This window comes from Euprymna scolopes, chromosome 3, assembly GCF_053919585.1.
Source record: "Euprymna scolopes isolate OS-2025 chromosome 3, ASM5391958v1, whole genome shotgun sequence".
NCBI classification, from domain to species: domain Eukaryota; kingdom Metazoa; phylum Mollusca; class Cephalopoda; order Sepiida; family Sepiolidae; genus Euprymna; species Euprymna scolopes.
The window spans coordinates 49,623,897-49,648,901 of NC_136484.1; the positions used below are offsets into that span (position 1 = coordinate 49,623,897).

At 33.2% G+C, this 25,005-nt stretch overlaps 1 protein-coding gene across 4 annotated transcripts in view; it reads right to left on the reverse strand.

Annotated features, from left to right (window-relative positions):
* Positions 1 to 25,005, reverse strand: part of LOC145254880 (uncharacterized) — an 814,065-nt gene that overhangs the window by 416,734 nt on the left and 372,326 nt on the right. For all 4 annotated transcript variants that reach the window (XR_013863831.1, XM_080113784.1, XM_080113773.1 and 1 more), the window contains one exon: positions 15,991 to 16,074. The gene's annotated coding sequence lies outside the window, so the exon portion shown is untranslated. The remainder of the gene's footprint in view (positions 1 to 15,990; positions 16,075 to 25,005) is intronic.

Below are 25,005 nucleotides of genomic sequence, written 5' to 3' on the forward strand. Positions count from 1 at the left end.
TTGGTTAACCATTTTTTTCCCCCTTTGGTAAACTAAAGACAAGATACAAACTCTTTTTCACTATAATCATTGGACCGTGTCCCATCCGCATGGCTTCCAGACCAACATTAACTGAAGCTCTTAGTTTTCTCTTGTTTGAAAACGTGACTCATTTCATATCTTGATTGTTCGACTATGTTTTGTAGAGGAAGTTTGGCCTGTTGAACTCCACTTCTTCATGTCATCCGTTTCTTTATACAATGCCGTTTGCAGCTAGATTATCCTGGCATGTACTAATGTGACCTTTATCAAAATTCACATTAGCTAACCTAATCACTATTTATTGGCGTAGGATCCCTATTAAGCAGCAAGAAGACGAGTTCTTGCTGTGAATGTCACTTATATATAATAATACGTGTATGGTAATTTCTTAGAAAGAAACTCTGTTCATGTAAATTACACCTGATGCCAAGCATACAGAGAATGAAGGTACATTTTTTTTTCAAATGTGCTAGAAGACGAGTTCTTGCTGTGAATGACACGCACATCTAATAAGACGTGCATCAAAGACTTATGCATGTTTAATGTTTAGAAATGCATTTTGGTAGAATATTCGATTAAATATTTATCACTTCACACATGCTCAGGTATCTCTTAATGAAAATGTAACAACGATCTAATGTATTCGATGCAAACCAATAAAAGAAAAGAGAAGACGAGTTCTTGCTGTGAATGTCTTTCAAAGAGGAATCAGAGATTAAAGTTCAGTTGAGCACCTTCCATGAAAATACCGATAGAGTAGAAAAAAACTGTTTATGTCTATTCTGTGAGAAAGGGTCTGTAAGGAATACCCCGACAAACCCAACAAGCAGCAAAATCTCACCCCTACACAGTAGAGATCCCTAGATGTAAGAAAACCTTCTATTCTAATAGTTTCTTCCTTCAAACTGCTAGACTTTGGATTCCCTTCCGAATCCCTGCTTCCCTAACTGTACTGACATGCAGAAGTTCAAGTGTACTGTGAACAGACATCTTGTTACTACTGACCTTTTTGGCCAAGATCAAAGTGTAGCATCTGTTCTGGCAGATACTGCAAGCTATGACTAGCTATGACTAGCAAAGACAAGATGTGGGGGCAACCCCACATGCCTGACCTTTAACCAGCTCCCATTTCCCACCTCTCGGGAGCTGGTCCCCTTTTTCCCTTCCCCCTCCCTTCATTCCTCACATTAAAAATCGGCCTTGTGCCTAATTTGCTCGGTGGGGGAGCAAATAAATACCATCTGTTCTGGCAGATACTGCAAGCTATGACTAGCTATGACTAGCAAAGACCAGATGTGGGGGCAACCCCACATGCCTGACCTTTAACCAGCTCCCATTTCCCACCACTCGGGAGCTGGTCCCCTTTTTCCCTTCCCCCTCCCTTCACTCCTCACATTAAAAATCGGCCTTGTGCCTAATTTGCTCGGTGGGGGAGAAAATAAATACCATCTGTTCTGGCAGATACTGCAAGCAAAGACCATATGTGGGTAACCCCACATATGAGACCTTGGTCAATGTAGGGATCACCCTACAGACCAACAGTTACTATCCAGCTCCCATTTCCCACCTCTCGGGGACTGGTCCCCCTTTTCCCTCCCCCCTTCCTCTCTCTCTCTCTCTCTCCACATTAAAAAACGGTCTTGTGCTTAATTTGCTTAGTGGATAAGCAAATAAATACATCTGTTCTTGAGATGCGACACTTCCATTTCTCGTTCTCTTTCAGTGGAGGAGAAATCCTTTACGACCGAGACAATTTTTATTTTTGTACCTTTTCCCCACGTTAAAAAAAAACGATCCTGGTGTCTAACTCTGTTCCGTGGGGAAGTATTGTAAATAGGTACTCAATTCCCTACATAGTGTCTCTACAAATTATGTCCCTGATAGTAGCCCCTACACCAAATTGGTACCGTGCCTTGTTCGGGGTGAAAATGCAATAAAAATTTAAAAAAATAAAAGTAAAAGAGAGTATCCCCGACGAGATTGTGAAATCGATTTTGTATTATGTCTAGGCAAGATAGAATACTCCGAGCAGCATCTTCCCAGGTGTGATATAAAGAAGACACGTTTATCTTATGAAGGAATTGATCATTTGTTGATTTCAGCAGTGCAAGACATTAATGAGTTTTAAGTGATTTGGTCAACATAAAAAAAAAATTTAATGTGCAATATAATTAATACGCAAGCAGAAAGACCTTTTTCCAAGGCTTTTATTCAACTGAATTTTGTAACGACACATGCAGCAAAAGGCCAGGAATATTAATATAATAAAAAAGAGAAAGTATTTAAATACGAAAAGAAAGAAAAGGCCAACGGCAAGATCACGTGAGAGGAGACATGCAAATAAAGGGAAAGTCACTTTAATAAGAAGTTATAAAAAAATTAAAATCGATGTTGTACTCTGTCCAGGCAAGATAGAGTATTCCGAGCAGCACCTTCCCAGCTGTGACATAAAGAAGACACGTTCATCTTCTAACAGAATTGATCATTTGTTGGTCGCAGCCATGCAAAACATTAATGAGTTTTAAGTGATGTTGCCAATATAAAAAATTAATGGCTTGTATTTATCTTCATTATTGTTTGATTTTCTGAAAAAGCAGTCTAAAGCTGCAATACAATAATGCCCTTGAGTATCTGAAAGATGTCTAACAAGTCCAAAATCTTTGTTTAGTATTGCGGTTTGTCAAAATCGAATGCACAATTATTATTCTGCGTTTACTTTAGACCTCGTCTCACTCTATCAGATTGCAAATTATTTCGATTCAATTCTTCGTGACCTTGTTGAACCAGATCAAGTAAAGCTTAAAAAATAAATTACTCTCCAGAAACGTCTTGTTCTATATTGAATGAGACAGCTCCCGGTTTTTAGAGAAACAAAGTAATTAGGATTGAATATCATTATTACTGAAGGAGAATGCTGGAATCGAACGCAGTTATCAAAATGAACACATATCTAAAGAAATGAACACATATCTAAAAAAAATGGCAGAAACACTAGAGGATGATCTCCAATCTGTAGTGGAATGCAGATAAAAATGGATGGTCACATTCAATGATACAAAGATTAAACTTGTTTCCTTCAATAATTACAAGAAACCTTCTCTACCGCCAATAGCAATGGCCAAAGACTCTTTATCTGAAAGTACATCTTTTAAACTCCTCATCCTAACATTCACAGGAAACATGAGTTGGAAAAATTAAAAAATTACATTGAGAGCATTGCCAGGACCGCTGCGAAAAAGGTAGGTTCTCCTATACCTTTATAAGGCCACCATTCGCCCATGTATGGAGTATTGTTGTCATATTTGGGCTGGTGCATCAGCTACAAGTCTCTCACTTCTAGACAAGGTTCAAAAGAGAGTCGCCAACCTAATAGGTCCTGGACTGTCATTTAAGATTCAGCCTCTGTCCCATCGACGAAATGTAGCATCCCTCTGCCTGTTCTACAAGTACTTAAACGGTGAATGCTCCGAAGAACTGCAAGAACTTGTACCCCCTCGATGTAAATACCCCCGAAAAACCTGACAAGCAGCAAAATCCCACCCCTACACTATTGAGATCCCTAGATGTAAGAGAGACTTCTACTCCAGTAGTTTCTTCCACAGAACCGCTAGACTTTGGAATTCCCTTCCGGGTTCCTGCTTCCCCAACTGTACTGACATGCAGAAGTTCAAGTGTAACGTGAACCGACATCTTGCTGCCCAACTTCCCACATAGAACCCCTGATGCTTATATCCTTGATAGTAACCCCCCTACATCAAAGTGACAATGTGCCTTGTTTGGGGTGAAAATGTAAATGTAATAAAAAATTTTTTTTAAAAAAAGCTAAAATGAATACGTTTTTAGTTAGATGCGATTCCAGGAATGCAGCGAATTATCCATTGTAGTTAGAAATAACTTTTTAACAAAGCTTAGTTCAGAGCAGGAATAACGGAACAACGAAAATAAGGAATAGCTTTGTGTTGCCAGTGCATAGGATGCACATGTTTAGCCACGTTCTGATGTCACAAATAAATATAAAATCAATATATATAGTTAAGTTAGAATTTGAGTTCAGTTGAAGTCGAGAACAGCTGGAGAACAATCCGAGTTAGTCCGACAGAGAGTTAGCTGAAACTCCTTAAGATGTGAAGGGGATACAAAGACGACACAATGTAGCAACTTAGCCAGGCATCGAATTCTCATCAGAGTATTGAAAAATAAATGTCTTCTATTTGTAATGCAAGCCATTATTTTTTTTTTCTGTTGGCAAAAGCACTTAAAACTCATTAATCTTTTGCATGGGTGAGACCAACAAATGATCAATTCCGTCAGAAGATAATAAAATATAATGGAGTATACCTCTGAAATATATTTGTGATAAATTTCAAACAAGTAAAATATTTGTTTATTTTTCTAATATTACGTTGTGATTTGGTTTTCAAGCACACTTGATGCATATTTTATTTTATTCAAATTAAAACAATGTTTCTATTGAACTCTCATCCTTGACGTTATTCTCGCGTTACCTATGCACAGTTCAAACGTTTAAAAATACAACCGCTATATACAACGCGCGACTCTTTACAAACAGACTTCTTTCTCCAACTTTACAACATGGCAAGGAAGAAAAGGAAAAAAAAAAGAAACAAAACAACACACTGAAGATGGAGTATACCTCTGAAATATATTTGTGATAAATTTCAAACAAGTAAAATATTTGTTTATTTTCCTAATATTACGTTGTGATTTGTCTTTAAAGCGCACTTGATGCGTATTTTATTTTATTCAAATTAAAACAACGTTTCTATTGAACTCTCATCCTTTACGTCATTGCCTTTTTATTTGGTTTTAAGCACACTTGATGCATATTTTATTTTATTCAAATTAAAACAATGTTTCTATTGAACTCTCATCCTTGACGTTATTCTCGCGTTACCTACACACAGTTCAAACGTTTAAAAATACAACCGCTATATATAACGCGCGGCTCTTTACAAACAGACTTCTTTCTCCAACTTTACAACATGGCAAGGAAGAAAAGGAAAAAAGAAACAAAACAACACACTGAAGATGGAGTATACCTCTGAAATATATTTGTGATAAATTTCAAACAAGTAAAATATTTGTTTATTTTCCTAATATTATGTTGTGATGATGTGTATTTTATTTTATTCAAATTAAATTAACCTTTCTATAAGGAACGCACACCCTTGATATTGAGTAACGTCATTAAAGAACTTCCGGTTATACTTGAAAGAAATAGAAAAAAATATACAACTGTGTTGTTTTATTAATTATCGGTTTATCAGAGTCACAGCAATTATGTATCTATTGATTTTATGAATGAATTGATAATAGGAAAATATTGTATAGTTGCTAAAAAGTAAATATTACTTTCTTGCTCTCATTGTATTTAATGCAATATAGTTTTTTTCTTTATTGTTATAATAAATTGTTGTAATCGCGTTTACAATATAGTTTAAGTAAAAACAAAATGATTACTTGACTTTTGGTGAAAACTAAATACTTATTTCTTACTCTAACGTTTTATGTACTTTAAAAACAAGTTTATTGTTCATAAGAAAACTTTTACTTGTTGTTAACGGGTTTGTCTGTTTTTATGTGTTTAAACTTAGAACCGCAGGCCTGTGGAACTCTCTTCCGTTTACCTTCTTTCCAGATGACTACAATATGGTTGTCTTCAGGTCCAGCGTAAACAAGTTCTTGATGAGCCGTCCCCTTAAGTAATCCAATTTACCAAATTTACATTACTGACGGTCACCGCGATATTGTCTCATTGATCTACTGTACACTCATTAAGCCTTATCCTCGAGTGACCTCCAGGCCTTGATAAGTAGTGACTCCTTTGTAGAAAAAAAGAAAGGCAGTAATTTTTTGAACGAATTAAATAAATAAGAAGTTTCACAAATGGCACTGAAGTTTTGGCGCTCATATCATTTTATTAAAACAACATTTACAAGATGATATTTTTTGCATACTATTATGGTATGCAACTGATTTCAAGAAATAAAGATTTTATTTTTCTGTTAAACAAATATAATTGTTTACCTGAAAACTGGCATAAATATTGAAACGTAGAAATATTTGTCATGGATGTCATATGCAGCACCTGTACGTGATTAGTGAAAAAAAATGTCTCTATTTTAACAATCTACCTAGCCGGAACAAATACTTTTTAAAAGAAACTGAATCGAAATTAAATGTATTCTTGTTAAGAACATGGTGCAAGGATAAAAAAAAAGAAAAAATGTCTAGTCAGAATCAAATATTTATTTGTCAGATTTAACCCTATCAATGACAAAATGCAAGAAATAGACAAGCTTTAATTATTTCTGTAGAGAAAGAAGTAGCAGCAGACAGAAGAAGCTTAATGATAATACTGGTTTAGACTACACTCATTCTGTGTTCCATATCTTTTAGATGTTGAGAGAAAATGATTTTTCGGCTACTTCTGCATACACATTTACAGTTCCAGCTATTCCCAAGCACTCAGCCATTTAAGTCTGACCAGGCTAAACATTGCTTAACTGATTTGACAAAAATTGGCGTTTCAATGTGATATAGCCACAATCTGCGATATCATACTGATAATGTGATGATAATGGTGATGATGTTATTAGCCACAAAAACGATGACAATTATGATGATTTTTGTTACATGTTTAGCAGGTCTGGTTCGGGATTGGGAGTTTTTTTTTAATTCGCTGTTGTTTTCGTAAATTAGATTTCAATGTTTGGCATTGGCGTTTCGACATTAAAAGCTCTAATTGTTCAGCTGCCTCAACGATGTTCTTTAACTGGAAACAAAAGGGGATGATGGAGAATAAGAAGGATGGAAAAAAGACTTCATGGAAAAAGGCTTCTGATGTGGAATAGAATTTGCTGGTTTTCATACAATTACCACCATCTCTTTCTTTCTCTTATGTATTCTCTTATTCTCTCTGTATCACTAACTGGTGAACACTCTGTTCTCTCTCCCTTGATTTCTCTTGCTTTTCTCCTCCCCCCATTTCCACTTTTGCTTAGGCTCCGTTGACATATTTCTCTGCCTTGATGTCTTTTTAAACCCCGCCTCTTTCTATCTCTCAGTGTCGATCATTCTTGCTCTCTTTCTTTCTCAATCTATTTCTCTCATTTTATTTGCTCTCTCTTTCTTTCTATATATTTCTCTTTCTCTCTTCCTTTCTTGATTTCACATGTTTTTTTCTCTTCCCCTCTCTCTTTCCTGCTCAAGCTGTTTTCTCAATCTCTTTCTTTCTTGATATATCTCAATTGATCTTTTTCTTTCGTCATTTTTATATCATCACTCTCACTATATCTCTCTCTTAAATTCTCTTAATCCCCCCCTCTCTCTAGTTTAGATTCTCTTCATAAATCTATATTCGCTCTTTGTATTTCTTTTTGTCTCTCTTCGTTTTTCTCTTTCTATCTCTCATTGTCAATAAATCGTTCCCTCTTTTCAATTTCTCTTATTTACTGATTGCATGTCTAGTTTCTCTCTCCTACTCTCCCTCTGTTTATTTCGGCACCAACCATGATCTCTTAGTCCCCCCCCCCATCCCATATCTATCTTTTTTGATCGTTCGTAATCCTCTCTCTTTTTCGCTACAAAACGCATGATGTCTCCATCGTTGTTTCTATATATGTTGAGTTTTTTTTTTCTTTCTATCTCTCACTTTCAATAAATCTTACTCTCTATCTCTGCCCCTCTCCCTCTTTTCTCTTGCTTTCTTCCTGTACTAATCTCATGATCTTTTATACCCCACTCTTCCTCTCTCTATGTGTCACACGTAATTCCAAACTCATTAATATTATCTAATCGAATAGCAATGTTTTTGTTGTTTTATTTAATTAATTAATAAATAAAATTTTACAATAAATCGCAAATAATACAAATGATAAACAAACAACTTTTTTTCCCACAAGGTTGCAGTGTTCCAAATCAATGACAGATTAAATATTTTGCTTGTATGATCAAAGTTAAAACCAGTTTGATAAAAAAAATGGCCGCGTTTAATTAAGAGCATTAAAACACAAATGGGAAAGAACTCTTTTGTTCATCGCTATTTTCTTACCATAACCATACTATTATCCAATGTTTAGTGAGTGTTCACCATCATAAAGCCTATTACCCAAGTTGAGGAATATGCCACAAACGAAGAAGCTTTGGGACTGGACAAGCTTCTCTAGCCATTCACGTGTACAGGGTGACCCCCGCCCCCAAAACGGGCCCCAACTCTAATTAGGCTCCGTTTCTTAGTAGTTTGTCCAATTGAAATGAAACTTTGGTCATAACTAGTTTATTATATTCAAAACATCACACCAAAACACTAGGGTCTTTGTCTTTTTTTTCTCCGTTGACTGAAAAATGCTCAGAAAAACAATTGAATGTCCTCTGTTTTTTTGGGGGGGTCACCCTGTATAACCAATTCTTTTCACCGCTGCAACACTTCTGGTTGCAATGCTATGGGTTTTTTTTTTTTTTGTTTATCTCTCTTCTGGGTTCCAAAAATAGGTAGGTTTTGCTGTGCTAAAAAGTGACTCCCCTCAAAATGCCACCCACAGAACAGATTCGTAAACTTTAACTCACAATCCTTTATGCCAATGGTTCTCAACCGGGGTTCATGTGGACCTCCCATGTAACATGTAACTTTAATATAGGTACAGTTTTTCTTCAGAATAAACTGTTGATATGTGCTCTTTCATTTTCATTAAAAAAAAAAAAAAAACAGCTATGGGGGGGGGGTCACCGAAATGCATTAAAAAGAAAAGAAATCAATGAGTAAAAAAGGGTTGAACAATTGTTGAACAATTCAACAATATTTGGTACAAATAAATTTCGATTGATGCCGAACTTGTCTACCAAATTCCAGTCAAACTTCCAACAAACTTTTTTTTTATCACCGTTCAATGATATAAGAGGATACTTTGGTAATCAGCTCATAAGAAAACAGGAGGTGAAAATTCGGTGAGATTTTGTTGTATTATACACTGACTCCCTCAAATGCCATCCAAAGATTTGTCTAATAAAATTCACAATTCTTTCTTCAATCCAACCATATTTGACGCAAATAAATTTCAGTATTTCTATCTCTACTGTTATATAAAAGTCACTTTGTATGTGTGTGTGTGTGTGTGTGTGTGTGTGTGTGTGTGTGTGTGTGTGTGTGTGTGTGTGTGTGAGTTCCTTCCTCATAGGTTCCGAAATGGCTGAGCCTATCTTTTGCAAATTTCACACAAAGCTAATTTATGTCTGGCAGTGTTCTTAGATATGTTTTGTACAGAAATTCATACGATACGTATTGAATATCGGAAAAAATCCGATCTTAAAAATAGTCTTTCTATTATAGATAAAAAAGAAAAAAATTTTATAGGGAAATATTTTATGTTACACAAGCCGGTGTAGCGTAAAATATTCCCATGTAAAAATTCCTCTGTTTGATCTATAGGAGAAGAAAGACTATGTTTAAGATCGTCAAGCACAAATATCAGCTGACGTGATATTATAAACAAACACAGACGGAATTTGATAAACAACATTATTATCGTTATTATATTTTTTTATTTTTTTTATTTTTTGTGAAGTAGTCCACTGGGCAAATTATTCTTTGTAATATATAATATTCAATAGAGGATTGATTCTTTAATAATACATACGCAATCTGCATAAATAAAATCATGTGTAAGCGTATTGTACGACCGGGCAACGCTGGACGGCCAGCTAGTATTCCATATATTTCTACCAAGTTTCAGTCATATCGAACAGCCTATGTATTATTGATACGTGGAGACTGGTGGGAAAAAGTGTGGCTGCAAATGGACTTCACACTTATTCAATTTTAACCCCCAGATTTTTATTTGAGCGGTTACCTCAAAGATAATGCCTATCGAAACAATCCACAGAATATCCCTAAAGGAAAGAGAACTACCACAAGCAAAATCAGTCATATGTAAATGTACTTGCAATGCAGAGGTGCACATTTGGATCATATCATTGAATGACAATAAAACAATACATATTGAATATCGGAAAAAAATCCGATCTTAAAAATAGTCTTTCTATTATAGATAAAAAAGAACAAAAATTTATAGGGGAATATTTTATGTTACACCAGCCGGTGTAGCGTAAAATATTCCCGTGTAAAAATTCCTCTGTTTGATCAATAAGAGAAGAAAGACTATGTTTAACATCGTCATGCACAAATATCAGCTGACGTGATATTGTAAACAAACACAGACGGAATTTGATGAACGACATTATTATCGTTATTATTTTTTAAAATTTTTTGCAAAGTAGTCCACCAGGCAAATTATTCTTCGCAATCAATAGAGGATTGATTCTTTAATAATACATACGTAATCTGCATAAATAAAATCATGTGTAAGCGTATTGTACGACCGGGCAACGCCGGGCGGCCAGCTAGTATTCCATACATTTCTACCAAGTTTCAGTCATATCGAACAGCCTATTTTTTATTGATACGTGGAGACTGGTGGGAAAAAGTGTGGCTGCAAATGGACTTCACAATGCCTATCGAAACAATCCACAGAATATCCCTAAAGGTAAGAGAACTACCACAAGCAAAATCAGTCATATACAAATGTACTTGCAACGCAGAGGTGCACATTTGGATCATATCATTGAATGACAATAAAACAAAGATTGCAGTTCTGAATTTTTGAGATGAGGTATGAATGTTTGTATTACTTAGATTAATCGAACAATTGTTCTCATCTTGAGTGTTATCTGCACAAAGTTTCGGTCGATGTAACCTCCGACCTTCGTCAGGTGTTAAAGTTGCCGTGTTTTGGCAGGATAAAATGGAGGTATCTCTGCACTCGAAGGTTTCCAATTTTTCGATCTTGGTTGAAAGTAAGTCTACACAAATTATAAAGAGAGTCGCCAACCTAATAGTTCCCAAACTGTGAGCTAAGCTTCAGCCTCTGTCCCATCGACAAAATGTTGCATCCCTCTGCCTGTTTTACAAGCATATTAATGGTAGGTGCTCCGACGAACTATAAGCCCTTGTACTCCCTCGATATAAATACCCCCCCCCCGACAAATATGACAAGCAGCAAAATCGCACCCCTGCACAGTAGAGATCCCCAAATGCCAGAAAGCCTTCTACTCAAATAGTTTCTTCCCTAGGACTGCTAATTACCTTCTGGTTCCCTGTTTCCCTGACTGTACTGACATGGATGAGTTCAACAAAAATCTTGCTGCTCAACTTCTTACATAGTATCCCTGCAAATTATGTCTCAAATAGTAGTCCCCTTCATCAAAGTGGCACCGTGCCTTGTTTGGGGTGAAAATGCAATAAAAACATTAAAAAAAAAAATAATAAAGTACGAAAAATATTTCATTTGTCTACTTTATGTTATCTGCTGTTTTTGGCCATTTCCAAAACGACGTTTTAACATTTATAAGTAAAATAAACATTTCTAAAAAATGCGACCGACTCTCCGATTTTTGCTTTTAATTTTCATTCAAAACTTTTCTTGTAAGAAAATTTCACGTTTATGGATTTACCCTTGTACACATCACTCGCTCTGACCGTCATACGCATACATTTGTCACTAGATCCTCACCATTTCGAAAGACACACTTTTATTTGCCATCTAATATCCGTGTTTTTTTTTTCTTTTCTCCTTGTCTTTTCTTTCATACTAATCGATAGTAATAGATAAAACGGTTTAACAGAATTGCAATACTGTAATACAGTGTCCATCTTTTGATGTTATTTGTGGTGTCACAGGAATCAATATATTTTGGGAAAACCAGGAGCAGAAGCCATTTATGGTAAATCAAAAAAAAGAAGAATTATCATTGACTTGGTCAGGGAATAAATGAATAGAGATTCTCTTCTGATTTTCCTAACTTTTTTTGCCTCTCTGTATTTCTCTATTGGCTGAATCAATTATTCAGTTTCATGAAAGATATATGCTTTTTTTTCTTCTTTAACCATTCATCCCAACATTCCAGTTCTAATAACCCTTTGCATATGCCTACAATTCAAACAAGAATTGTGACACAAGGGTCGAAAGCTGGGAGTGAAAAGTCACCCCCCCCCTTCCTGAGGAGGGGCACTCTGACCTCCAAAAAATGTCTAGGAATGCCCTGTCGGCATTCCTTAGTAAGGGCGTTAGGTGATTAGCAATAAACTAACCTCTTCTCAAAGAGAGAAGGCAAAGCTTGGGAAGGTTGAACCTCCTAGAACTGCACAAAACTAAGATTACATCACAATTAACAAGGACAGGGTTATTACAGGAATGCTCTAATCTCTGTTGATTTTGGGGGTCGATGATAACAATCCTGAGCGACTGTGCAAGATATATATATATATATATATATATATATATATATTAGCAGGGAGGGGGGGGGACTTTGCCCGGTTGTAGAATACACTTAAATATGATATTATAATTTGTCTAGATTTCTTATATATTATTATAGAGTCGTGATTTCAAAAGTAAAAAAACCTATTTGGATGCCATCAGCTAGAATCGAAACTGTAGCATTGAAAGCTGGTTACGTTACCACTGTACCAATGTGATGCGCATATGAACTGATAAAAAATTAAAAATAAACTAAGATGAATATACGACATGTACAACGATTTTTTCAATTTTGACCCTTACTATTTTAACCGGCTAAAAACCCATAAAAGAATGGTCCATGAAAAATCCAATCATTTGAAGCCCCTAGCGCCGCTCTGCGACTTTTAGTTTTGAAAGAGTTAGAGTGATACGACCTGGTTAAAAATTAAAATTAAAATAAACTAAGATGAATGTACAAAATGCATAACGATGTTTTTCAATTTTGATCCATTTTTGACCTCTTAAAAACAATTTTAACCGGCTAAAGACCCATAAAGGAACGGTCTGTAAAAATTCAATCATTTGAGGCCCCTAGCAGCCCTCTGTGACTTTTAGTTTCGGAAGAGATAGAGTTTGAAAATATGGAGGCAGACAGGCAGACTTTTATAGACTATATTTTTATAGACAAGCAGGGAGGGGGGCGCCTTTGCTTAGTCATAAAATACGCTTAAATATGATATTTTAATTTGTCCAGTTTTCGAATATATTATTATAGAGTTGTGATTTCCAAAATAAAAAATGTATTTGGGTGCCATCGGCTAGAATCGAAACTGAAAGCAAAACTGTAGCATTCGAAGCTGGTGAGGTTACCACTGTACCAACGTGATACGCATATGAACTGATAAAAAATAAAAAATTAAAAATAAACTAAGATGAATATACGACATGTACAACGACTTTTTCAATTTTGACCCTTACTATTTTCACCGGCTAAAAACCCATAAAAGAATGGTCCATGAAAAATCCAATCATTTGAAGCCCCTAGCTTTGAAAGAGTTAGAGTTTGAAAATATGGAGACATACAGACAGACAGACATACCAACAAACATATAGCCTTTAATATATTAGATTTCAGAGTTTAAAGTTTAAAATTAAAACTTAAAGTGAATATATAAGTATTAATATTAATATTTATAGGAAAATCCTATCCAGATGAAAGTATTCAATATTCGAGATAGAGTATTGGTAAATGAAAGGTAGTTAAAATTTTGCAAATTAGAATTTACAGCATTTATTGTTCAAACAAGGAATACACAATAAATTATTTTTTTTATACCTTGTTTGAATAATAAATGGTGTAAATTCTAATTTCTAAAATTTTAACTTTCTTTCTTATATATCTTTTAATTAAAAGCTATGCTTAATTTCAGAAGAGTTTCCGATGGGTAGCTAATCTGTAAAAGGTCTGGAGCTAATGGTGCCATGGTAAATATTGATGCATCCTCGTGGGACTGAAATGGAACACGTACATCAAATCCGTTGCCAAGGTCGCTGGAAAAATGGTGGGATCCTTCTATCGATCCAGTAGATATCTCACTGCCGATGTAATTCTCTACCTATATAAGAGCCAGGTACATCCAAGAATGGAGTACTGTTGCCACATCTGGGCAGGAGCTGCTAGGAAAACCTTGATAGATTTCAAAATAGACTTCGTTGTCTAGTGGGGGATGCCCTTTTCTCTTCCTTGAAGCCTCTTTCTCACAGAAGAGACGTTGCGAGCCTGTGTCTGCTTTATCGTTATTTTATGGCAAGTGCTCGTCCGAGTCCCAATCTATGATCCCCCCCCCTCGCCAAATTTTCACAAGAAACACTCGTCTAGCTTAAAACACTATCAATAATTTCCCTACCTTATCTGTATCGCTACCTAAATGTAGATTCCATGCACAAAGTTTCTTTCTTAGAACAGCACGCCTGCGGAACTGTATTCTGTTTACCTTCTTTCCAACTGACTACAATATGGCCGTCTTCAAGTCCAATGCAAACAAGTTCTTGCTGAGTCGTTCAACTTAAGTTAACAAATTTACTGAATCTCCACTACTAACGATTACTATGATTCTGATACTGTATACCCTTTAACCCTTATCCTGGGCCTTGATAAGTGGTGACGCCTGTGTAAAAAAAAAGTCTTCACTCCTCAAACATCCCAATTATATCTTCAATAAGTAAGTTTTTTTTTTATAAATCATATGATTTCTAACAATTTCCATTTATTTTTACCAGCTTTTATCCCCTTAAATCTGAAAAAAAAAAAAATCTCTGAAACTGTTTTTTTTTTCTTTGAAGAAAACTATCTTTGATGAGTTGTTTGGTGTTCGTACACCATTCAAAAAAATACGTGTAAGACAAAATAAAATTTTATGAAAGGAAAAATATAAATATATATTTGGCTTTGGAATGAAAACTACTTCTCGTCTTGAGTTGAGCATATTGAGATGTGATACACGAATTACCATTAGCATATAATGCGATGCTCTTTGTGTAAACAAATCGAGCTTAGGTATTTCGGACGATGTCAAAACATCATTTATTCACGACTCGCAGAGCAGTCGCCGATTAGTGTAATGATTAGGAGCGTTGACTGTATATAGGCGGTCGGGTTTAAATCCTGGCTTGAGATAGTTGCCTATCTAGCTGCACTGATGAGCTGTGAAACAACGAAACAGTACTGTATGTGGATGACTATATATATATGTGTGTGTGTGTGTGTGTGTGTGTGTGTGTGTGTGCGCGTATGTGTTTTTCTTGAGCTTAATTAATCGTGCAAATTGGAAAAAAATTATATATATTATTAGTATACATTTTATAATTGAAAGTATATATATATATATATATATATATATATATATATATATATATATATACTTTGGGGATTAGAACAAGAGTCTAAAGAGCAGAGTATATTTGAATGCATTAGTGCATTCAATAATAATTAAAATAAAAGAAAAGAAAACAGTGCTCGTCATAATGTAGATATATAATAAGCTCAATAGGCATGTCTATCCTAGAGCTATTTTAATTTAAGTAAGATGATTGATAATTTATGATTAAAATTAAAAATTAAAAATCGATTTCATAAGGAGAACAAACAAAATCAATAAATTCATAAACTACTTTTACCATCCCAATGAATGCATTGATGATGATACGTACGAATTTTAGAAAGGCGAACAATTACATAAGGCAGATACATCTGCCTTACTTAAAAATGCTAGGTTTATTTTGGTGTCTTTAGTTAAAAACCCACCACACAATATTTTTGCCGATGAGGAGACCTTGTTTTCAAAAACTATATGATAAAATTATTGTCCGAGACTCAATGTCTATCACAATAAAAAAAACATCGTTTCCGAAACGATCGTACAATTTATTGATTTTGTTTGTTTTTCCTTATGAAATATGATTGTTAACTTTTAATTTTAATTATAAATTATCAATCATCTTACTTAATATATATATATATATATATATATATATATATATATATATATATATATATATACATCTATTTAGGAAAAGTAAGCTATGTGTATATGTTTGTATATTTGTATCTTATACATCAGTTTTACACATAAATTAGAATTAGAAAATTTACCTTTTCTACAACAAATTAGTGTTGTAAAATATTTTCTCCATTATTCTGTTGTTGCCTGCCTTATTTTGATTGCAAACGCAGACACTGCAAGAAAAGAAAATATACAATTGGATTTGTCGAATATCATTAAGGCTTTAATGAAACAATCAGAGATGAATATTGTTTTTTTTTTGCGAGGAGGGTAATGCATTATAATCATATAAAGTTTACTTCCAATAAAATAATAAAAAATACAAGATAGAAAATAGGAACATTTGAGATGTACATGGGATAAGTAGATGTGGCATTATGTCAGAAGAGATTCCTTTGCAATTATTTTTGATGAAAGATTTTTCTTCTTTTCTCTATGAGTAAAAGCACAAGATTCGGTTCTTTACTGTGTTTTACTTATCACTTCTCCTAATTCAGTTTCATTGCAGATGTCAACTTAATGTCAGCCCATCTTTAATTCAGATTTTAAACTCTTAAAATAACTTCCTTTTCTTACACACACACACACACACACACACACACACACACACACACACACACACAAGAAATGAAATTAGTCGACTACAGTTGAATCAGACCCTAAAGCTACAGCCTGTAGGCAGGAGAGAGAGATAGATAGAGATAGATAGATAGATAGATAGATAGATAGATAGAGAGAGAGAGAGAGAGAGAGAGAGAGAGAGAGAGAGAGAGAGACTTTTCTCCTGTAGGCAAATAATTTAATCAAAATTATCAAAACTGATACATAGATTTGTACATTACTTTATCACAACCTGGAGTTAAAATTTATTTTCGTCCATACAAAATGCATAGCATGTAACATCATATTGTCTTTTGTCTGGTCTTGCTTTTGTCCTACTAGGTAACTAGTTATCTTCCTCACTTATTTGTAGCCATTTTTTTTTATATATAGAATGTTTTGGAAAATCGATGACGTAACCTCTGGATTATGTGCATATATGCCCAGAAACGCTTGGTTTCGTTTCAGAGTTATAGACTATTGAAACGAATACTGATTAATATTCTTTAGAGTAAAAATCGGTAATCTTGGCAATCGTAGGTTGAATTTCGAAACATTGATAGCATGACCGCTAAAAAGTGACGTCACTTGGAAAATGTAAAATGCGACATCCGGATACATGAAACGAAATTTTAGCGGCTATGTTATCAATGTTTCCACATTCAACCTACGGTTATTAAGATAATCTAAACATCTAATATACATATACGTGATAGTGCACTAGCATTTCTGCATATTGGATAGATAAACGCTATCCCTATAACAGGATCACAGGTAAAATAAGCCTAGGCCTAGTGTTGTCATACACAACAACAAAATCATAAAAATGATGATTCCAAATAAATATAAAAGCTGTGGAGCTCAAAAGAAAAAGTTTTATGATCTTTTTGATAACCAACATGCAAGACTCAGCCAGCATCCTGTGGATGTTAGTGCTTCTTTTTTTTCAGTTAACAGAATACAACAGACGAATTACCGGTAAATAATTATGATCAAAACAAACCAAAGATCACACAGAGAAGAAAAATGGACGACACCAGAAATAAGACTAGTAATGGAGTGATAATCATATTATAAAAGCAACCACCACACAAAGAGTTTTTTTTCATATACATATAAGACATAATCCAGAAGTTATTCTATAGATTTTTTTTAAAGCATAATGTATATCATAAAATTATGAGGATCTCTATTGTTTTCGTCAAAATTGGAAATATTTTCAAATTTTCTACCAACTATAGCCGAATAGCTCTACTATTTTGTGGATGCCTTGGGAAAGGCAAAGGCTAAGGGAGTAAACCCTGACAAAAAACGGCTTGGTGCGCCAGACTAGATGCCATTGTCTCATTAGACAGACGGTTGCCATCATATTTAGCATTACTTTGTGTTCTTACATGTGGTCTGATGAAAGTACCTGCATGTACGTTTGAACTAAAGTCGAACATATATCTGCAGAAGGGAGATTTTCCTGAAATATCACACGATACGGAAATTAATTTGTCCTAGTTTGTGCCGATCCATTACAACTTTGCATTGTATTGCCTTTTATGAATTACCTTCATATAGACAAGACAATGCTTCAAGCAAACTACACTAATATATATATATATATATATATATATATATATATAAATATATATTGTCTTATTTTTAATTTATTTTTTTACATAGGCGTCACCACTTATCAAGGCCGATCGGCCACTCAAGGATAAGGGTTAAAGAGTGTAGAGTAGTCAAAAGGACAATATAGTAATCAATAGTAATGGAAGTTCGGTAAATTTGTTAACTTAAGTGGAACGGCTCATCAGAAACTTGTTCACGTTGGACTTGAAGACAACCATATTATAGACAGCTGGAAAGCAGGAAAACGGAAGACAATTCCACAGGCGTGCAGTTCTAAGAAAGAAGCTTTGATCATGGAATCTATGTTTAGGTTTAGGCACAGATAAAGAGTGGGGAAAATTATTGATAATGTTTTCAGCTATTTGTAGTATTCCGAATTTTACTGGGTTTATATAATTCGGTAATCGTTCATATACCAATAAATTTTAACCCAAAAAGAGATGACTTAAACTGTAAGCTACAAAATTATCATATTTCATAATTGAGCATTCATATATTGTTTTAGAAAAACCAAGACTTCAAAGAATGGGTTGATAGCAACAAATTCAAACATTACATATGTATATATATATATATATATATATATATATATATATATATATATATATATATATATATATATATATATATATATATATATATATTTACGCACATCTATTTATAACAAGTAAGGCATGTGTATACATATATATATATATACATACATATATATATATATATATATATATATATGAATGCTAGAATAATATTTATCTCAATACTCCAAACAGACCAGTTTTGCGCCACTTTCATATTCTCTCACAAGATTAAAATGAAGATCTAAAATATAACTAACCTTAATCTCTATTCGTCAAATTTCGCGAAAGTCAGAGTCAATTTAATTTTCATGAAGGGCTTCCACACCAGTTTTACCCCTTTTGCCTAAAACTAAAACTAAATATAGCCCACATATGGATTCTTTACGCATAGCAACTGTCTTCTAAAAGTGATTATTAAACTTATTAGTAGTGATGGGATGATTCCAAACTTTTTCCCGATTCCGATACAATTACCGATTCCTTTCAAAATTTCCGATTCCCGATTCCGATTCTTTTAAAATTTATACATATTTAATTAGAGATTTGTTTTGTTTTGTTTTTGTTTTCTTTCTTTCGTAAATTTTCAAATTATTACATAAAACTCTGGGTAATGTCCGCATATATTTCTTTTCTCAAATGTTTGCTCTGTAATTGATTAAAAATTATAAGACAACAAAATATTTATTTTGATTTTAAAACAAAGCTATATTGTACCAGTTCGTATTTACTGTATAACATGCTAGTTACATAAATAGTTAAATAGTTGAAAATATTCGAAGATTGGTAGGCAAAATAAGAAAACGATGTAAGAACAACATATTTAACAACGACACCTCTCATTGTTACGAACGAATTTCTAAATAATAATGTTACTATTTAGAAAAACATTTTTAATGTGAGATTGCGTGAGCTTTCTGTGCCTTCTCTCTATGAATGAACTAAAATTTTATTTTAATTATAAAAGTTTGGTAGGTTATTAAATTGATTTACTTTGCTATAAGAAACAAAACAAAAACAAAACAACAAAGTGCAAATGATGATGATGATGATGACGACGACCACAACAACAACGACAACTTTGTAGATTAACACGCAGCTAAATCCCTATTCCAAAATGGAATATTACTTTTATACATTACGTGTTAGAACATTTTTTTTAATTGACGGGAAGAAAAGCGATCATGGTACTCGTGCAGTTTACGTCCCTCATTAAAAAACGAAAATTTCAAAAAAACAATTATATTCTACGTACCCGTTATGGAATGAAGTTCTCCTAAAAAATTTTTCACTTAATTTCATCAAGTAGTTTTGTTTTTACAGCTTGTTTTCAATCTCGGCAACATGGAATTTCTCTAATAAATTGCTTAATTGATATCAAAGGGAAGTAATCCATTATATTTCGACCAAAATCAATGCTAATGGCGTAGTTTCGATTGACTGTTTCGAATGCCTCGAATGAATGCTTTTAGCAATAAAAACAAAACTACTTGATGAAATTAAGTGCAATTTTTTTATGAGAACTTCATCCCATAACGGATACGTAGAATATAATTTTTTTTGTTTTGTTTTTTGTTTTTTTTGTTGAAATTTTCGTTTTTTAATGGGGGACGTAAACTGCACAAGTACTGCGATCATTTTAGAATTTAGAGTGTGAGATCAATTTCAAATATAAATGTAACGTAAAATGATCATCGTTTCTGGCCACCCTAATTCTTTATGGATGTTCCTATTTACAATGCCTCCCCACGGGACAGAGTTAGACACCAGGGTCGTTTTTTAACGTGGAGAAAAGGAATTCTTTATGGATGTTAACTAAATTGTTTCCCACTAAATTAAGTTCGATTGGCGACGTTGTAAAACCATGTGTAATCGCTTAAAAAGTAGACACCCCCTCCTCCAATAAGCGCACATAATTTAAAATTGGTAACACACTACAATGTTTTGGAAAAGCAGCTCATTTTACGTTAAATTTATTTGTGAAATTGACCCTCTATTTTAAATTCCTAATCGTTTTATACATTTATCTTTTTATAATCATGAGTGTTTATATGCAATGTTTATATTTAATTTTTAAAAAGTTACGTGTAAAATGGTACGAAGATGTAAATAATGTATTCTCGTGGAATTATCGGTGTTTTTTATTCCGTTTTTATTTTTCGCCCATCGCAATAACTTTTTGTTGCGAAAAGAAAAGTTCGATTCTCCATTTTATAAACGACACAGCCCTTTCCTACTACTAACCCTAAGTCCGTGATAATACAAAAAATAAAGAGTTGGATTCCCTATATTAAAAACCGACCTTGTGTCTAACACTACCTTCGGGTAGGGGGCGACAATTAAATAGAATCACATATAAACTAACTCACACACCCCAGACAAAATGAGATTCTACATTTTTGGGTGATTATATGAACATATTAAAAAAACAAAACAAAAAAAACAACAACTAATTTAAAATTTAGAGAGTGGGATCAGTTTAGTATATATATTTAAAGTAAAATCGTCTTCATTTTAAGGCCATTATAAATTATCATTCAACCACGGTAGTGGTTGAATATATGCTTAAGTCCGAAATTGAATGAATCGATACACATTCAAACCCCCACCACTAATTCTGTTCGCAACCAAACTCCGAACAGTTTATATAATTGGATAGAACACCTAATTAGCTACATTTTGAAAAAAAAATTTCGAAAATTGGTTCAGTAGAAAAAAAGTTACAACAAAATATGTGGGTTCACAAACAGGAGAGTAAGTACATAAGTGACTAACGCTTTTTTTTATTTTGCATAACTTTTTTTGTATATAAACATTTTTTACTGCGATTTTACCAATATGACATGTTACCGTAACGGTTAGAGTACCGGGGGTTGGTGGAAAGATTTTAGGTTCAATCCCGTGTATCGTTTTTTTTTTATAATTAAAAAAACCGAACTTTTTTTTAAATAACTAATTTTTTTTAACTCTCCTTATGATTTTATAGCAAAAAATGGTGAATTTATCGATTAAAAATATTAGTGAATTCTATGATATACATATTCTTTGAATGAACTCAAATTTTTCGTTATCACATTTGATGAAAAATGTAGTCCCATTTTGGCAATGCGTCTGACCAATGATGCTTTTGAACCCGCGACCAGCACTGCGATGTCATCAGCAGCAGCCTGGGCATAAATATTCCTATTTTTAAACTCCTTTAAAAGAGGATTCAGCATACAGTTCCATAGTAAAGGTGATAAAATCCCACTTTGGGGGTTTCATTTAACTACTTCCCTTTTAACAGTTGCCCTCAGTAGTTCTACTTGAACTGTTCTGTACCTCACCATATACTCAATCCATCGGATGAATACTGGTGGCACATTGAGTTCTCGTAGCGATTTGAACATACTACTGAAGGATATGTTGTCAAAAGCTCCAACGATATCTAAAAAAATACCGAGTGCCATCTTCTTCTTTGTTAGTTTACGCTCTATACAGATCACGAATTCATGAACCGCAGTCTCGGTAGAGACCCTGGCTCGGAACTACTGTGATTGAATGATAAATATTGCATAAATTTTTTGAGAGCTAATTTTTTTTGACAATTATTAATAAATATTATAAATTTATATATTAATACAATAGCAATGCCTGGAAAAATCATGGATTATATGGAAAAATGCGCGCATGAAAAGTAATATTCTTAAGATTTTATTAAACCTGGAAAAGTAAAGGACAAGAAATTCAACCTGGAAAAGTACAGAACAAGATATTCTAGTAAAGTAAAAAATAAGAATTTTTTAGACTTAAAATATTGCAGCAAAAATAAAATTTGAATATTGATAAATATTTTATTTATTATTTGCATATGTTGTTGTTTATTGTTGAATTAGAAAGAATTAAATGATCCTAATTATGATATAATAAAATGATTAATTTTTAAGTAAATTATAAAATTATTAATTCCATTTACTAACTAACTAACTAATGAATTAATTTTATTCAAAAAATTTTCACTACATAAATATATGCAAATAATAGGGGGGAAATAAGTTCAATCCAGCGACTGACACCCTTTCTAACTCAACAATAAACAACAACATATGCAAATAATAAATAAAATATTTATCAATATTCAAATTTTATTTTTAGCTGCAATATTTTAAGTCTAAAAAATTCTTATTTTTTACTTTACTAGAATATCTTGTTCTTTACTTTTCCAGGTTGAATTTCTTGTCCTTTACTTTTCCAGGTTTAATAAAATCTTAAGAATATTACTTTTCATGCGCGCATTTTTCCATATAATTATGATTGCTCATTAAATTCTTTTACAACTTACCCTAAGTTAAACTATTACGTTCATAAAACCTGCAAATTATCACTTAAAAAGTAACCTCCCACATACACAAACGCACAGAACTTACATATTATATGGCATCTCTCGCGCTTTTAATTTATTAGTTATTAGGACGACAATAAATGTTGATAATTGATAAAATTATAATTTTAAATAACACATGAGTGCATTTTGGTATGAGAGAAAACAAAAACATAAAAAAAAACTATCAGAATTAAAAACCAAAACAAAAAGTAACGAAGAATCGAATCGCTCCCTGTTTTTTAATTTTTTTGTTTTGTTTTTTATTATTGTTTTTATTACTCCAAAAAGCATCGTTAAAATAAGAGAAAAAAAAATTGTAATTAACTAATAAATTAAAAGCGAAATATTTGCCATGTGCTAACAATCTTTCGTTAACTCATTTTTAATTTTTACTTCAAAATTTTAAAATCAATCATTAAAAGAAAAAGTAATCACTAAATAAATTTATTAATCAATTTTATTGAAAACTCCACTATTGTTTATCAAGAATCTTTTTAATTTCATTTTTTGTTGGTTGTTTTTCGGAAGGAGATATAGTTTTTACCCCACCCCTCTCTCTCTAAAGTATATTTTAAAAAATATTAAAATTTATTATTTTCTTTTTAAAACCAGATCTCCCTCAGTAATTTCTTTAATTTTCTATTTTTTAGCGATTATCAAGACCCCTAAGATGTGATATACCCTCATGTCGGACATTATTTCTCGTTCTCACGTAACACTCGACATGTTTTTTGTTTGTTTTCTGTGTTTTTTTTTTCTTTACCGAATAAACGATTCCAAATAAATTAAACAACAAACAACATAGTCGGCGAGGTAGAAAAATCGATTTTATCCTTTTATAAACAACAGTAAATAAGTAAATTCTTTTTATATTAATATTAAAAAAAATATGCGGTCACGTTTATGAACATAATAAACGCTTTAAAATAAGTGAAACCAATAAGAACTTAGCCAGTTAGGTAGAAAACGGACACTTAGAAAATCGATTTTATTTTAAAAAAAATATATTAAACAAGTAAAATTATTTAAAAAAAATATTATGGGGGCGGGGCTATAGTCTATTTTAAAAAAACAATATCTCCTTCAAGAACGATCATAAAATGTGCTTTCAATCGATATTTATTCAATAAGGGACCAGTTTTCTTACCTAGCGAAAGGGGGCGAGTTTCCCGGGGTCGAGTTTTCCGGGTACGAGTTTTCCGGAGACGAGTTTTCCGGGGACGAGTTTTCCGGGAACCGCAAATAAACTGCATTCTTCTAAAGGTTATCTAGTGAATTTTCACAAAGTTTCAAGTTTTATTTTGTTTATTTGATGCAGATAAAATAAATTTAGATCTTCTTTTAATGTTATCATGATCTATAGAGGTTAGTTTTACTAATAGTTTAAAAGGAATAAATATTTATCAACGGTATCAGCAATGAAAAATTAACATAATAAAATATTAAAAGAATCGGTTTTGGAATCGGAAATTAGGCACACATTTTCCGATTTCGATACCGATTCCGATACCCCCAAAACTACCGATTTTTTCCGATTCCCGATTCCGATTAATCGGTAAAACACTACTTATTAGTTTAGAAATGAATCATCATGAAGAGTCTGACACCCGAGCAACGTTTGCAAATTGCAAATGATACGATTAATTTATTGAGAGAAACATTTGAACGAATAATTTCACACAAAATTGACCTGTAACTGGCCACCTCGTTCGTGTGATTTAACCCCATTAGATTATTTTCTTTGGAGATATGTAAAGTCCCATATCTACGCTGATAAGCCAGACACAATAGACCACTTGGAAAGTGATATTCAACGCGTTATTGCCAGAATACAGCCTAATTTAATGCGTACAGTTTGTGAAAATTGGACTTGCAGTTTGCACCATATATGCACGAGTCATAGTGCCAATTGTGTTCTCATATATATATCTACAAGAATTTAT